Source organism: Emys orbicularis, chromosome 2, assembly GCF_028017835.1.
Source record: "Emys orbicularis isolate rEmyOrb1 chromosome 2, rEmyOrb1.hap1, whole genome shotgun sequence".
In the NCBI taxonomy this organism is placed as follows: Eukaryota; Metazoa; Chordata; order Testudines; family Emydidae; genus Emys; species Emys orbicularis.
Genome location: NC_088684.1, coordinates 239166651 through 239179829, shown reverse-complemented (window position 1 = coordinate 239179829; position 13179 = coordinate 239166651). Strand labels below are relative to the sequence as shown.

The 13179-nt window shown below is 41.3% G+C and overlaps 1 pseudogene; it reads left to right on the top strand.

The window, feature by feature from the left end:
- The window catches only part of LOC135873828 (ATP-binding cassette sub-family B member 5-like), a 37515-nt pseudogene extending 32562 nt beyond the window's left edge, over nt 1-4953 (top strand).
- The last annotated feature ends 8226 nt before the right edge of the window (nt 4954-13179 follow it).

Here is a 13179-nt window from a genome sequence, read left to right as displayed (position 1 = left end):
TTGCTAGACAACCAGGTGCTTGTACAATTACAGTTGTAGTGCAGTATATACACACAGGTATATACACCATTTTCAGCATTTTCCCCCACTGTTGCTCTAGCACCCAGTGCAACTTCAATGGTAGAAATGGTGCTAGTGTACTGTAGGCAGAGCACAGGCACTTTTACTACCATGTTCTCTAACCAGGGTTAGAATAGAGCCTGATCTACCTGGTTCTGTCACCGTTGCTAGCCCAACTGTGAGAGACGTGCTAGTAGTTTTGTTTAATGGAGACAAGGCCTGGACTGGCACTAAGGCTGTGACAGTGGAACAATTTTAAAGCAGGTTTTTTTCATACCATTTATGTTACCATGGTTTTAAAACCACTCCTGTTAACAACACAGTTTAAGAATGGCCAATAGATAAAACTAGGCTGTTTTTAAGCCATATTTTAGAAAACTCTTGAATATACTCTGAAAATTGTTTGTTTTTAAAACATAGTTTCAAGCTGAGTTTGGCCTGCTCTGACTCTGGAAACAGTGTTTTAAACCATATTAGTAGGAAACTTTCTTTGCTCTTATACGCTATACTTTAGAACTGTTGTACTGTCATGGATTCTTTCATCTGTGCAATTCAGAATCAACCCACTTTGATACTCTGGGGCTGTGGGTGTTATACTAATAAAATAATACCAACAGGATCTTATAAGAGGGATAAGGCAAAATGCCACGTTTATTGTAAATACAGAGAAAGAGAGAGAAATCAGGATATGCAGTTCAATATTATTTCACTACTATTCCTTATTCATTTACACATTTATACAAGTTCTGCAGAGTTGTTATAGTTACCAGCCTAGAGGTTGCTCGTGGCAGAGTACTGGCCAGGTAGCCTGCACACGAGGGTGGAGCCGAGTCCTTGTCAGATGCGCATCCGATGCTCCTGGAGGGTGGTTGCAGAACCAGACTTAAAGTCCCTGAGGTTTTGGTTCTGTTCTTACAGGATCTTGTCCTTATACAAGTCTATGGGAATCGCTTCATCATGCTGATGTTTGTTTGAAGTGATAATTAATCAGCAGATGGCACATCCCCGATGGCTGAGTGTAATTTTGTTCTTCGAGTCTTCAGCCCTCCATTTGGGGGGGGGGGGGTACTTGGGTGGATTCTGGCTGGCCCTGTGGCGTCATCTGGTTATCTCCGTGCTACGCATTCTTTGGCCATGGGAGATCACAGTTATAACTTTTAGGCTGGCACCTTTGATTTGCTAATTATTTATTTGCATTACACGCATTCATTTACATTCATTTTTTATTTTTAAGTCACATCTTGCACTTACGTTTTACTACCTCCTCTTCCTGACATCCTTATTTTACAATTCTATTTTCCAGATGTGACAGACTTCCATCAATTTATTTAACTTCTTTGATACAATAGTAGAAAACAAGCAGGAGAATAAATGAAGGGGGTGAGGGATTTTTGCAAGACCAATTCCAGAGCACAGTTGTTTTTACAACAACTCTTATCACCTCCTCGAACAGACTCTTTGTCTGTGGATGTGCTAGTACAATTAGCAAGTTGTCCTTGTAACTTTTCACATAGAGATACAGGGAGGATAGTTTTAATTAGCTTGTCCTTGGTGCTCGCGCTTCTATATTCCTTTCTGTTGGCTTGATTTGGTTTGGAGCCTAAAAGGGGATCTATCTATACCTATGAAATTACAAAACCATATATAAAACTATCAATATCTCAACATGGAAAGATAAACTAGAAGGAAATTCAGAAGAAATTGTTTCAAAATACTAGGAACTAAATCCTCCCCCTATCAAAGTTGATAAGAGTTTTGCCACTGACTTCAATGGGGCCAGGATTTTGGCCTAAAATGGGAGAACACACATGTATTCTCATGAGTTTTGCAGACCATTTAAAAAAACAGAATTAAAACAATATGTCAAAGTATTTTTTAATGTATTGTTTGCTTACAACCTTTTGGGCTCACTTCTGGAAGTCAATGGAAGCTCACAGGAATAACTGCACAGGATTAGGCTCTTTGGAAGAAAGTGAGCATGGCTTCCTTAATGCTTGGCACAAAATGTTAGCTTTTTGTGTAAATATGTAGAGAACACAGAAGATTCCTGTAGCTGGATTTCAGGACATGAGGAGTGAGAATCCAAGAACTAGGAGAAATACTCCTATGTTTCTGCCAAATAAGGGTATGAGTAACAAATTCAGTCAGAGGACTAAATCCAAAATAGCAGTCAGGGTCTCACAGAACCTACATGACACTGCAAATGGAAGTGGAGTCTACCTACCTAATGCAACTACACTGACCTTTTGGATATATTTGTGACTGAATTTATGTTGTGTTAAAGTCTATTAAAACAGAAGACCATGAAGAATCAACAGAAACTATTACCTTAAAAGATCATGAAGAAGCGTTCCCCATCAATGGGTTGATTTCGAAAAGAGCAAGCATAAAACATGTTCCACAAAAAGAGGCTGAAGAAGAAGCTGCACCTGAAGAGGTAATGGTTTACTGGAGCTTAGTCGAGATTTTTTTGGTTTGGTTGTTTGGTTCGTGGGTCTTTGTTTTCATCCTGCAAAGCTTCAGCAGCTCAGTGGTAAACCTGCACAATTCTTCCAGAGAGATCAGAACATTTCTGAAAGGGGGTGTATATCAAAGATTATTTCAGTGGGAGTCAAGAGGATTGTGTCCTCTTCCTAAAATTGTATCACTGATTCAATGTGCAAATCACTTCACTTCTGAGTCTGTCGTTTCCTCATCTATAAAATATGGGTAATACATAACCTCCTTTGTAGAGCTTCTTTGAGATCCTTGATTGAAAGGTGCTACTGAATGTAAGTACAAAGCATAATTATCCATGTAAAGTTTGCTGTTAAGAGTATTCCAGGGTGTTTTTAGAATGGATTTTGGCCAGTCCTGTCACCTGTAGTCATTTCATTTACCTGCCGTGTTCTCTCCTAGTCCAGGGTTCTTAAACGGAACTCTTCCTGTAGGCACCTGTCATGAACATACAGCTAAGGGTAGCATAAAATCCCTCCTTTACCTGTAAAGGGTTAAGAAGCTCAAATAACCTAGTTGGCACCTGACCAAAAGTACCAATGAGGGGAGAAGATACTTTCAAAGCTGTGGGGGATGGTTTTTGTTTTGTCTGTCTGTGGGTTCTCTCCAGGTCAGCAAGGAATCAGGACAGGGAAAATACATCTCCCAAAGCCATACCTGAACTAAGCATCTAAGATTACAAATTGTAAATAATAGGAAGGAAATGCATTAGATTATCTTTTGCTTTAGCTTGTGAATTGTCCCTATGCTAAGAGGGAGGTTTATTCCTGGTTTTTTGTTTTTGTTTTTGTAACTTTAAAGTTTGGCCTAGAGGGGAATCCTCTGTGTTTTTAATCTTATTACCCTGTAAAATTACCTTCCATCCTGATTTTACAGAGGTGCTTCTTTTACTTTTTTCTTTATAATAAAGTACTGTTTTTTAAGAATCTGATTGGGTTTTTACTGTCCTAAAAACCCACGGGTCTGGTCTGTGCTCACCTTGGTTACCTATTCGGTTGATATATTGTTCTCAAGCCTCCCCAGGAAAGGGGGTGAAGGGGTTTGGGGGGATATTTTGGGGGAACAGGAACCCAAGTGGTCCTTTTCCTGAATCTTTGTCTAACTCACTTGGTGGTGGCAGCAGTACCCATCCAAGGACAAGGAAGGATTTGTGCCTTGGGGAAGTTTTTAACCTAAGCTGGTAGACATAAGCTTAGTGGGTCTTTCATGCGGGTCCCCGCATTTTTACCCCAGAGTTGGGAGGGAACCCTGACGTGGTGGCAGAGCGGTGGGATCATTTTGAACCAGAAGCACAGACCTCAGGATATTAAAAGAACTTTTTTTTCTTTTGGCTGATTGAAAACCAGGGAGTTTTTCTTTAAAAAGGACACTTTTTTTTTCTTTTAGCTGAGAGCAGCTGGAGGTTGTTTTTTTTCTCTGCCTCAGGGCAGAATAGTTAAGTCCTGCAAGGGAATTCACAAGCTTTTTTTTTCTTTCTAGCTCTCGGGTTAAGCTAGGATAACCGCAGGGAGGCTAGGATGATGGAAAGTGACGTCCAAAAGAAACTAGATTTAGCTAGATTGGAAGCAAAAGAGAAAGAAAACAAACATAAGAGACGGATGGAATTAAAACAATTAGAAATTAATGCAGAGGAAGCTGCCCACAAGAGAGCTGTGGAGGCCCAGAGGGAAGCCCAGAAGCATGCTCAGGAGGAGAGGGAAAGAGATAGGAAGCATGATTTGTCTGTCATGGAGTTGAAAAGACAGAACCCTTCAGCAGCTGACTCCACTTCCCCAAAAATCCACAAATGGGAGCGACTATGTCCACAGTATGATGGATCCAGCAATATTGCTGAATACTTCATCACCTTTGAGAGACTGTGCACCCTCCATGCAATTCCTGATGATCACAAGATGACCACATTAGTAGCAAAATTGGCTATCAGAGCTCTGGACATATTCAACAAGATACCTATTGAGGATGCTTCGGACTATGGTAAATTTAAGGATTTGATTTTAAACAATTTCAAATTACCCAGAGGCATAAGTGATGATTCAACCCTTCAAGTCAAACTCTTTTGACTTGCCTACAGCCAAGTTGCCTGTCCAGTACAAGGGCTGGTCAGGAATGTGGACTTTTGCAGTCTATGATGATTATTCCATTCCCATGATGCTGGGGGAAGACTTGGCCAACCATGTGAAGCTAGCCAAGAGGGTGGGAATGGTCACCCGCAGCCAGGCTAAGCAAGCCTTCACACCTAGCTCTGTTCCTGAGCCTTCTATAAGGGCCCAGTCTGTGTTACCAGAGAGCCAGATTGAGGTGGTGGGACTGGACTCCATGCCAACATCTGCGACAGCAGTAGTGGATCCAGTTGCAGAGACCCAGCCAGAGCCAGTCCCAGAACCGGAACTGGCGTAGCAACCAGCATCAGTACCAATGCCAGCACTGAATCCAGTGCTTGCAACCCCGTTGGCAACTCCAATGCCAAAGGGCACCAGTGAGCCTGCACTGGCAGTAGGAGCTAAACTTGCAAAAGAGGCTCAGCCAGAGCCTGAAACACAAGCTAGTGCACCAGCGGAGAGTGGTTCACAGTCAACAGAAACAGCCCCATCCCATACATTGCTTCCAGAGGGACCAAGCCCAAGTCCACAATCCAGTGACGAACTGATGTCTCCAGCATCAAGGGAACAGTTCCAGGCTGAGTAGGAAGCAGATGAAAGCCTCCAGGGAGCTTGGATGGTGGCACGGAGCAACCCACCTTCTTTTCCTCTCTCTAATGCGGATGGAGGGTCTTTCTGCACTGAATAGAGTGAAGTAGGGCCTCTTGTAGTGCTCCTGTTCCTGAAAGATTATGCCTATTGGAATATCATCAAGAAAAAAGGTTTCCTGATGGCACTAGAGGGCTAACTTCTATTAGGAAGTCACTGACCGACCAGTTGCTAACAAGATTGCTTTTTTCATTCCTTCTCATTTTGACTTCAGTGCTGTGTCAGCGTTCCAAAGCCAGGGAATGGGCACAATAATTACTGCCGTCTCTGACACCAGTGCCTAGAGGTCTGAACAAAGGTAATTCTCTGTAGCCAGGCAGCAGAGGTACAGCACCATGACTATCAGGAGGGAGCCAGTGTGAGGCAGAAAAGTCAGTGTGAGGCTTCTGAAAATTTAACCCTTAGTCCTCGTTAACTTTAACCTTGAAATATTCATTAATATAAACGCTCTCCTCTCTTCTTCCCCAAGTATGTAAGAAACTCCATTCTAGTCTATATAGTGATATACAGCATCTATTAATAGGCTGGGTAACAAAATATTTGGATGTTTTTCCTCCTATTTTTGCAGATCTTTTCAATGAAAGATGATCCGGAGAGGATCCAGCATGAAGCTAACATTTTCTCCATCACATTTGCTGTTATAGGTGGTGTTTGCTTTATCACTTGGTTTTTGCAGGTAAACTCTCATAATCAATAAAACAATTGGTCGGAACAGCAGTTTGCATTCTAGTAACTGCTTTAATCAGCTATGGATTTAAAGTTGGCAGCTGAGGGATCATGGCATGACGGGATGGGGGAATGTCTGTCTGGTTCTCTACAGCTGTATTGTTCAGCTCTTGTTGGATTTTTTAATTTTATATTCATATCTCACCATTTTGTGCTATGCTTGTAATAAATGACTGCACTTGATGTATAAATAGCATCAGACTGCCATTTAAATTACAAGTAGTAAAAATCAAAGATATGAGGCACTACTGTTTTATTTTTTCTTACAGGGATTCCTTTATGGGAGGTCGGGAGAAATCCTAACAATGAGATTAGGGCATATGGCATTTAAAGCCATGCTGCGGCAGGTTAGTGTTAAAGTTTTTCTTATAAATACACCATTTTCTCACTTGCCTTTCCTATAATAAATTGCAAATGGATTAATCCACCCTCTTTCCTCATACACAGCGCAATTTTACTGCACCACCTTTCACATGAAGATTTAGATATTAATTAATTAGTATTATTATAATTATGTGTATACTTATTCTATGCAAAGTAGGAGAAGAACTATGCTAATTCTAACCATGATTAACCCCTATTATTGCAAATTTCCTTGACCACTCTGAATAGAGATTTTTTTGACTGGAAATCGTGTTAGAACCTCATTATGAAAGTATGCTACATGCTACCAAGCTAAGACCTCATTTACAGGCTAAAAAAACCACACCTAAAACAGTCATTACATTTGGTTGAAGTTCAAGCTTGTTCTAACAACTGGGATAGGGTTCTTCATCCCATTATAACGTGATTCTGTCCCATCCATGCAATCTGGGCTATACCATGTAAGAACAGAGTTGAGTGGCAACCAAGTTTAATTGCAGTTGTTAATCAGGTTTTTGTGTGTGTGTGTCTGTGTGTGTGTGGATGTGACCTGAGGTTGCCACCTACTTCGTGTTAAAACAGGTTAATTTTAAACCAGATGGCTTTTTTGAATGACCAAATTATATTCCTGCTTTTTACCTGCTGAACCTGGTTTTCTTTGGTCTGCTGACAGATGCCCACCATCATCCTAAACATCATTTTTATTTATGTCAAGCACATGCTTATCTTCTTTGGCCAGTGGCACTGAGCAATCAGGAGGGCCGGGTATGAATTTTAATCTTCCTGACAGTAGCACCTGACATAAGATGCTCAGTACCTGATGCTGGCCTAAGTTAGTGCATTCAAGGAGAGGTGTGTTGTGCGGCCGCCTCAGGTGCCAGACTGTGTGCGTGTGTGTGTGTGTGGGGGGCGCCAATAGAACCCAGAGTGTAGAAAATTGTGTCTGCTGCTGGTGCATGTGTTGAGTGCTGTACTGGAGGAAAGAGGGCACAAGAGACATCAGGGCCGGCTCTAGGCACCAGCAAATCAAGCACATGATTGAGGTGGCACATTTTCAGGGGCGGCATTCCGGCCATCTTTTTTGTTTTTTTGCTTTGGGCGGCAAAAGCCTAGAGCCGGCCCTGGCAGCAGCAGTGCGTGGTGCGCAGGGGGCGCCCTGGGGCCGCTGCGGTTCGTGCCGCGGGGGAGCAGTGCCCGCACCTTGGGGCTGGGCCGGGCAGGCTCCGAGCGGGGGACACTCGGGCTGGGGGATGCCCCGCGGGGCACACGGAGCCGCCTGCAGGTGCCGCAAGGCGGCCGCCCCCCAGCGCGCAGCCGGGGCTGGGCGAAATGGCCCGAGCCACCCAGGGACTGCGGCAAGGAGGCCAGAAGCAGCAGCAGCAGCAGGGCCATAGAGGGCAGGGCACTGCTGTGCGGAAGAAGTTTTGTGCCTATTCAGCTTCCGGATGCTGTCCACTCATCCTGTTGATGATTGACATTCATTATCCTTCTTAGCAGGTGTGTGTGGGGGGGTGGGGGGAGGGTCTTGTTACACATGTAGTAACATTTCATTCTGGGAAATGTTTTAGAAATACATACAAGAACTCTGCAAGTAAATTACCTATATTATTCATATTGGAGTCTACATCTATAGTGGAGACTCTCTTAAATGAATATAAGAAATTCACTGGACCAAATTCATTCTGGTTTAACTCCATTGATTACAATGATTACAAGGGATTAATTTGGCCCAGTTTTGTTTATTTAGTCATACAGCCAATACACCATATTAAAAACTCTTAAGGGAAATGGCAGCAGTAGAATTGATCTTTTCCATGTAACTAACAACCTTCTCCTTATTTCTGCTGAAGGCACTTTCTCCCTCCTGGTTTTCCTTGGCCTTAGTGCAGCCTTCAGTATTGTGGATCACTTTCTGCTGCCGGTTTCCACCTGTAAACTTTCTGCTCTTACCTGTCAAACAACTCTTCTGCTAGAACTGGCTGCATCTCAGTGGATCCCATCAAGGTTTAGGTCTTAGCCTCTTTTCTCTTCTATCCAGCTTCTCCCTACCTTTTCTTTTAGTTGCCACACTTATGATGATGATCAGCCATTCTATACCCTTTGGTACGTTTAATGACTTCTCTCTGTTCCTCTCTCTGTCTGTCATGACCAAATACATGTCTGGCTTCATCTCTGCTTCTGAAGACGTTGAATTGAAGAGAGAAGGGATTCTCTTGAGCAAGAAAATCCTCAAATGCAACTCCATCCCCTCCATTTCCTCCTCCAACACCTTGGCATTGTCCTGGGCCCTCTTATTCCTGCAGATCTGTTTATTGCCAGCTTCACATCCCTGCCAGTGCACTGCCTTGACTGAAATCCTCATCTGTGCTGTCTTCTCCCATCCTTTCAATTTGTAGTGCCACCTTCTCCGCGGCGTCCAAGTTCCAGCTCTCTAGATTTCAGCACGTGGAGAATGCTGCTGCCCATCTTCTCACAAATGCAAAGAAATTTGATGGTAACAAAGAACAACACTACCCTGCCTTACACTCATTTCAGGTCTAGTCCAAATTTACCATGTTTCTTTTTTTAAAGTACACCTCATAGACCAGTTTTTGCTCTTTTTACTTTCCTTGATGCTCCCTCCACTTACCTAGCACTGACATCCTCTTTGTCGCTTCAAGCAATTTCTCTTCTGCTGCAAAAACCTTCTCCTCTGCATCTCTTGCCATCTAAAATTGTGTTCCTGTATCTCTTCAGTTTATCAGTACTCTGTCATCTGATAACACATATTTTCTTCCTTTCGTATGTGTTAATTTCTCTCTGCATTATTATTATTATTATTATTATTTTATTATATTTTATAATAAAATATTTTGGATACAGCTTGTATAAAATAGAAGGCAGATCAAGCTTCTATTTAAGTCATTGTGAGTTTTGCCACTAACTTAAAAATGTGAGCAGGATAAGACCTTAAGGTCATATTCTATTAGACATTGACCTATTTTGTTTATACCAGTAGTTCCCAAGTTGTCATCAAGTAAGCATCAGTTATGCAAGGAGCTCTTGCTGGTTGCCTGCACAGAGCTGGCTGATTGTGTAATGCTGGTTCTCCTCCTTGAATCCAGCTGCTAAAATCACATTAAAAGAAGCTAAAATATTAAATACTTTCTCAATATTATTTTTAGTGTGAGCTGTTTTAACTGTCACAAGGATTTTGTTCTGGAAGGGGAAGTGGCCTGCATGATAATGAATGGGAAGGAGGTGATCTGTGAGACAATGTCTTTATTAAGGTGTGGTCAGTGCTATGGAAAAGTTAGAGAACCCCTGGTTTATACAAAGTTAAAATCTTGAATGAAAAACAAGTGTCTCTTAAAGCAGCATGCACATGTTCTAATGGATGCAAGATTGTGTATTATAATATGCGCAGAGTACTGGTGGATCCCATGTGCTGTAATTTACTGACTTTGTTGCCAGTACAAATTACAGTTTTAACATTTGGACCATATGAAACTAAAATGCTATCTTCCAAAATTTTAGCCTTAGAGTCTCTGCTGGCTTCTGTGCAAATTGATTGTGACATTTGCCGGCAGTGGTGTTGATCACTGTGTCTGCTGCACTCCAATTTAAATATACTTCGCTGAGTACTGAAGAGCCATAAAATACATTTTCCTAATGCCTCTTGTCAGGAAGACTCTCTGCTCCCACAGACATACGCTCTGATGTGAGAGTCACTTAGGCTACGTCTACACTGCATACCTTACAATGGTGCGGCTGTGCCGCTACTGCCGTGCTGTTGTAAGGTATGCAGTGTAGCCACTCTCTTCTGCCAGGAGAGAGCTCTCCTAATGACAATATAAACCCACCCCTAATGAGGGGTGGTAGCTTTGTCAGCAGGAGAGTGTTTTCCACCAATGAAGCGCTGTCCACACTGGCACTTTTCGTCATTAAAACTTTTTTTCACACCCCTGAGCGACAAAAGTTTTTTAACGACCAAAGTACAGTGAAGACATAGCCTTAGACTGAATATGCTGAAAGAGTCTGTTAATGTTGATGCTCAGAGAGGGCTGATTGACAGGCTCAAGAAGAATAGATCTCCTTTCAGAGGCAAACTGCCAATGTTCCGTATCAAAGGTTTGAGAATAGTGAGAGTTGACACCATGCCCTCCAAAAACACAGGCATGAAGCGATATGCTAAGCAGTGTAATGATGGGTGGGAAGAATATTTCCAGTATCTGAATATAGTCATTAAGATTTGTATAGGTGCTCTCTACTTCCCTGGCTTCTATACTGTTCTTCTCTTATTCAAAAACTTTTTGTCATCAGTCTTAATCTGCTAAACAGTAGTTTATTTAATCAGAGTTTAAAATTAGGCATTTTACAGAATGCCCACATAACATCATGAATCACTAATGTTTGTTTTTATATTTCATTACAGCGGAAAAAAGATGTGCCACTTCAAATGCACTAATGTCCACAATGTGTCTTGCCCTGGGCCCAGAGTGTGGATGGTATTCTCAAGAGGTGAGCTATTTCTTTGTTTTATTGTTGTATTTATTTATTTTAGCTGCTTCTAATACACTTATGCAGATAAAGGAACTCCAAAATATGAAAAACTTAACTATAGATATTGGTCCTAATTTTGAAAATATTGGTCCTAATTTTGAAAATATTGTTTTAAACAAAATTTCCAGTAGATTTTTTCTGAGAAATGAGCAGTACATTTTGAAGTAAAATAGTAAGTGTGGCTCACACTACTTTGGTGGAACTGCTTTAGTGAACGTAGCACAAACAATTTTACAGTGACATAATGACAGTGCATACCATCCTTTTCCCAAAGGCAGCTTGTTCTAATAGTGTAAAATCCTCTCTCTATTCAAAAAGTTTTGTCCTTTATATCTAAAATTATTTTTTCTTTAACTTCTATTTTAAATATTTGCTTGTTATTGTCCTTATTAAAAACATGTGGCTTCCTTGGCCTTGCACAACAGTCTTTGCAATTATAGTAGCATGTTCTATTGTTCGAAACATTGTTATTTGGTAACTGGTTTCCTTTGAAGATTATATTTTTTTAACTTAAAATGGTTTGTACCTTTTGCCTCTTTTCAACCAGGATTTCATGGCAGGAGCAACACATAAGGGACGATGTGACATGTTTTTTAATTTAATAAAAAAAGGCTGCCAATCAGAATTTATAGAAAATCCCACCATTCGTGTAACAATACCCAGCGACCACAAGGCAAATACATAAGTAACACTGGGAGAGGTTTCAATCCAACTGGGTCCATGTTTGGTTATCTAAAACATTGCTAGTGTATTAAATCTAAACTAAATACAGGGACGGTTCAATCCAGTTTGTGAGGCAATGGCTGTAATTATTATTATAACAACTATATTTCATCTATAAAATTATGTGTAGAAGTATAACTGCAATGTTCCTGTGGGTATAGCTAAAAATTATATCTATTGGCAGCTATGCCCATTAACTCAGGATTAGGGCTGCCACTGAGTTTCACAAACAGTGACATGGAGTGAAGGTGAAAACTTTTTGTGGTGTTTTGTTTCATTTTTATTTGTTAGCTATTTCCATCCTGATCCACCAAGTTGGAGTTTTGCACTTGGAAATACACAGGTTAAGTTCCAGAGACTCTCAAAAGACAGGTTATAATTCTGTTGCTTGAATTATCCCAGAATTGGAAGAATGAAACCCACCTCATTAAACTAAATACCAAAACACTGTTTGGTCCATAATGTTGACTATCTAACAAAATTGTTACAAACTGACTTACTAGTTCATGCGCCTAAACACAAAAAAGACATTTAGGATGTTTTTTGGATACACTCATCTTGAAATCAGATTTTTGGGGTTTTTTTCTGTAGTATAAATTTAATGCACAAGTGCTAGAGTGAGAATGCTGGAGTATATTGTGTTATGACAGAATAGAAGACTGTACAGTAATAGGGTTGTTGTAAAAACCCTCATTGAATTTCCTGACTCTCATGCAATTTAAAATTTCAATAGTAATGTTGTAATATAGTTATTTTCCCACATATAATCTAAACCATGCCATATCATATGACCATGTCATCCCATTTGATGGAAATTATCCAGAAAGGGAAAAGATAATACAAAATATACCTACTTAGAAGCCAAAAGACACCCCAGAAATTGCCTCATCCAGAAGGAGGGGGGAGAATCTAGTGGCTTCATGGATGGGAGCAGTGGTTGTAGGTCTTCTAATCATGAACACTCAAGAAGGCTCTGTATGGATGACCCCAACCTTGTGGATCCTGGAGCATAGCTTGGAATGCCTGTCCCTCTAGACTGCTCCCCAGCCATCTTCCTATTCCTTCAGCCCCAAGCTCCTGGCTAGCTCAGTGGCCATGTTTCAACTCATCCCTGTCCCACAGCCATCCACTCTACCCCTGTTCTCACAAGAGGATAGACATCATGTATTCGAGATTAATACTGGTCTGAATAGCATTAATTTCCAGTGAAGTCATCAGTGGGAAAGTCCGTGAGTTTCCAAGTGGTGCACGCTCTTTAGAGCAAGAGCTGCAACCCCTGATACATTCTTTCCTGGTAGCAATGCCTCAACCCCCACCTGCAAAACAGTAGTACCAAAGGGATGTTGATACCTTAGAGGAAAGGGAGCTGCTCCTTTTTCTACACAATTTTCATATGCAGCACACACACAGATGACATGTTTCCTCACCTCACTGGCACATGTGCATATTCAAAAGTAGCACTTTGCTAAAGTGTGTGTTGCTTGTTGTGAAGCTTGGGACGTTACCTGAGACTTTCAAAGAG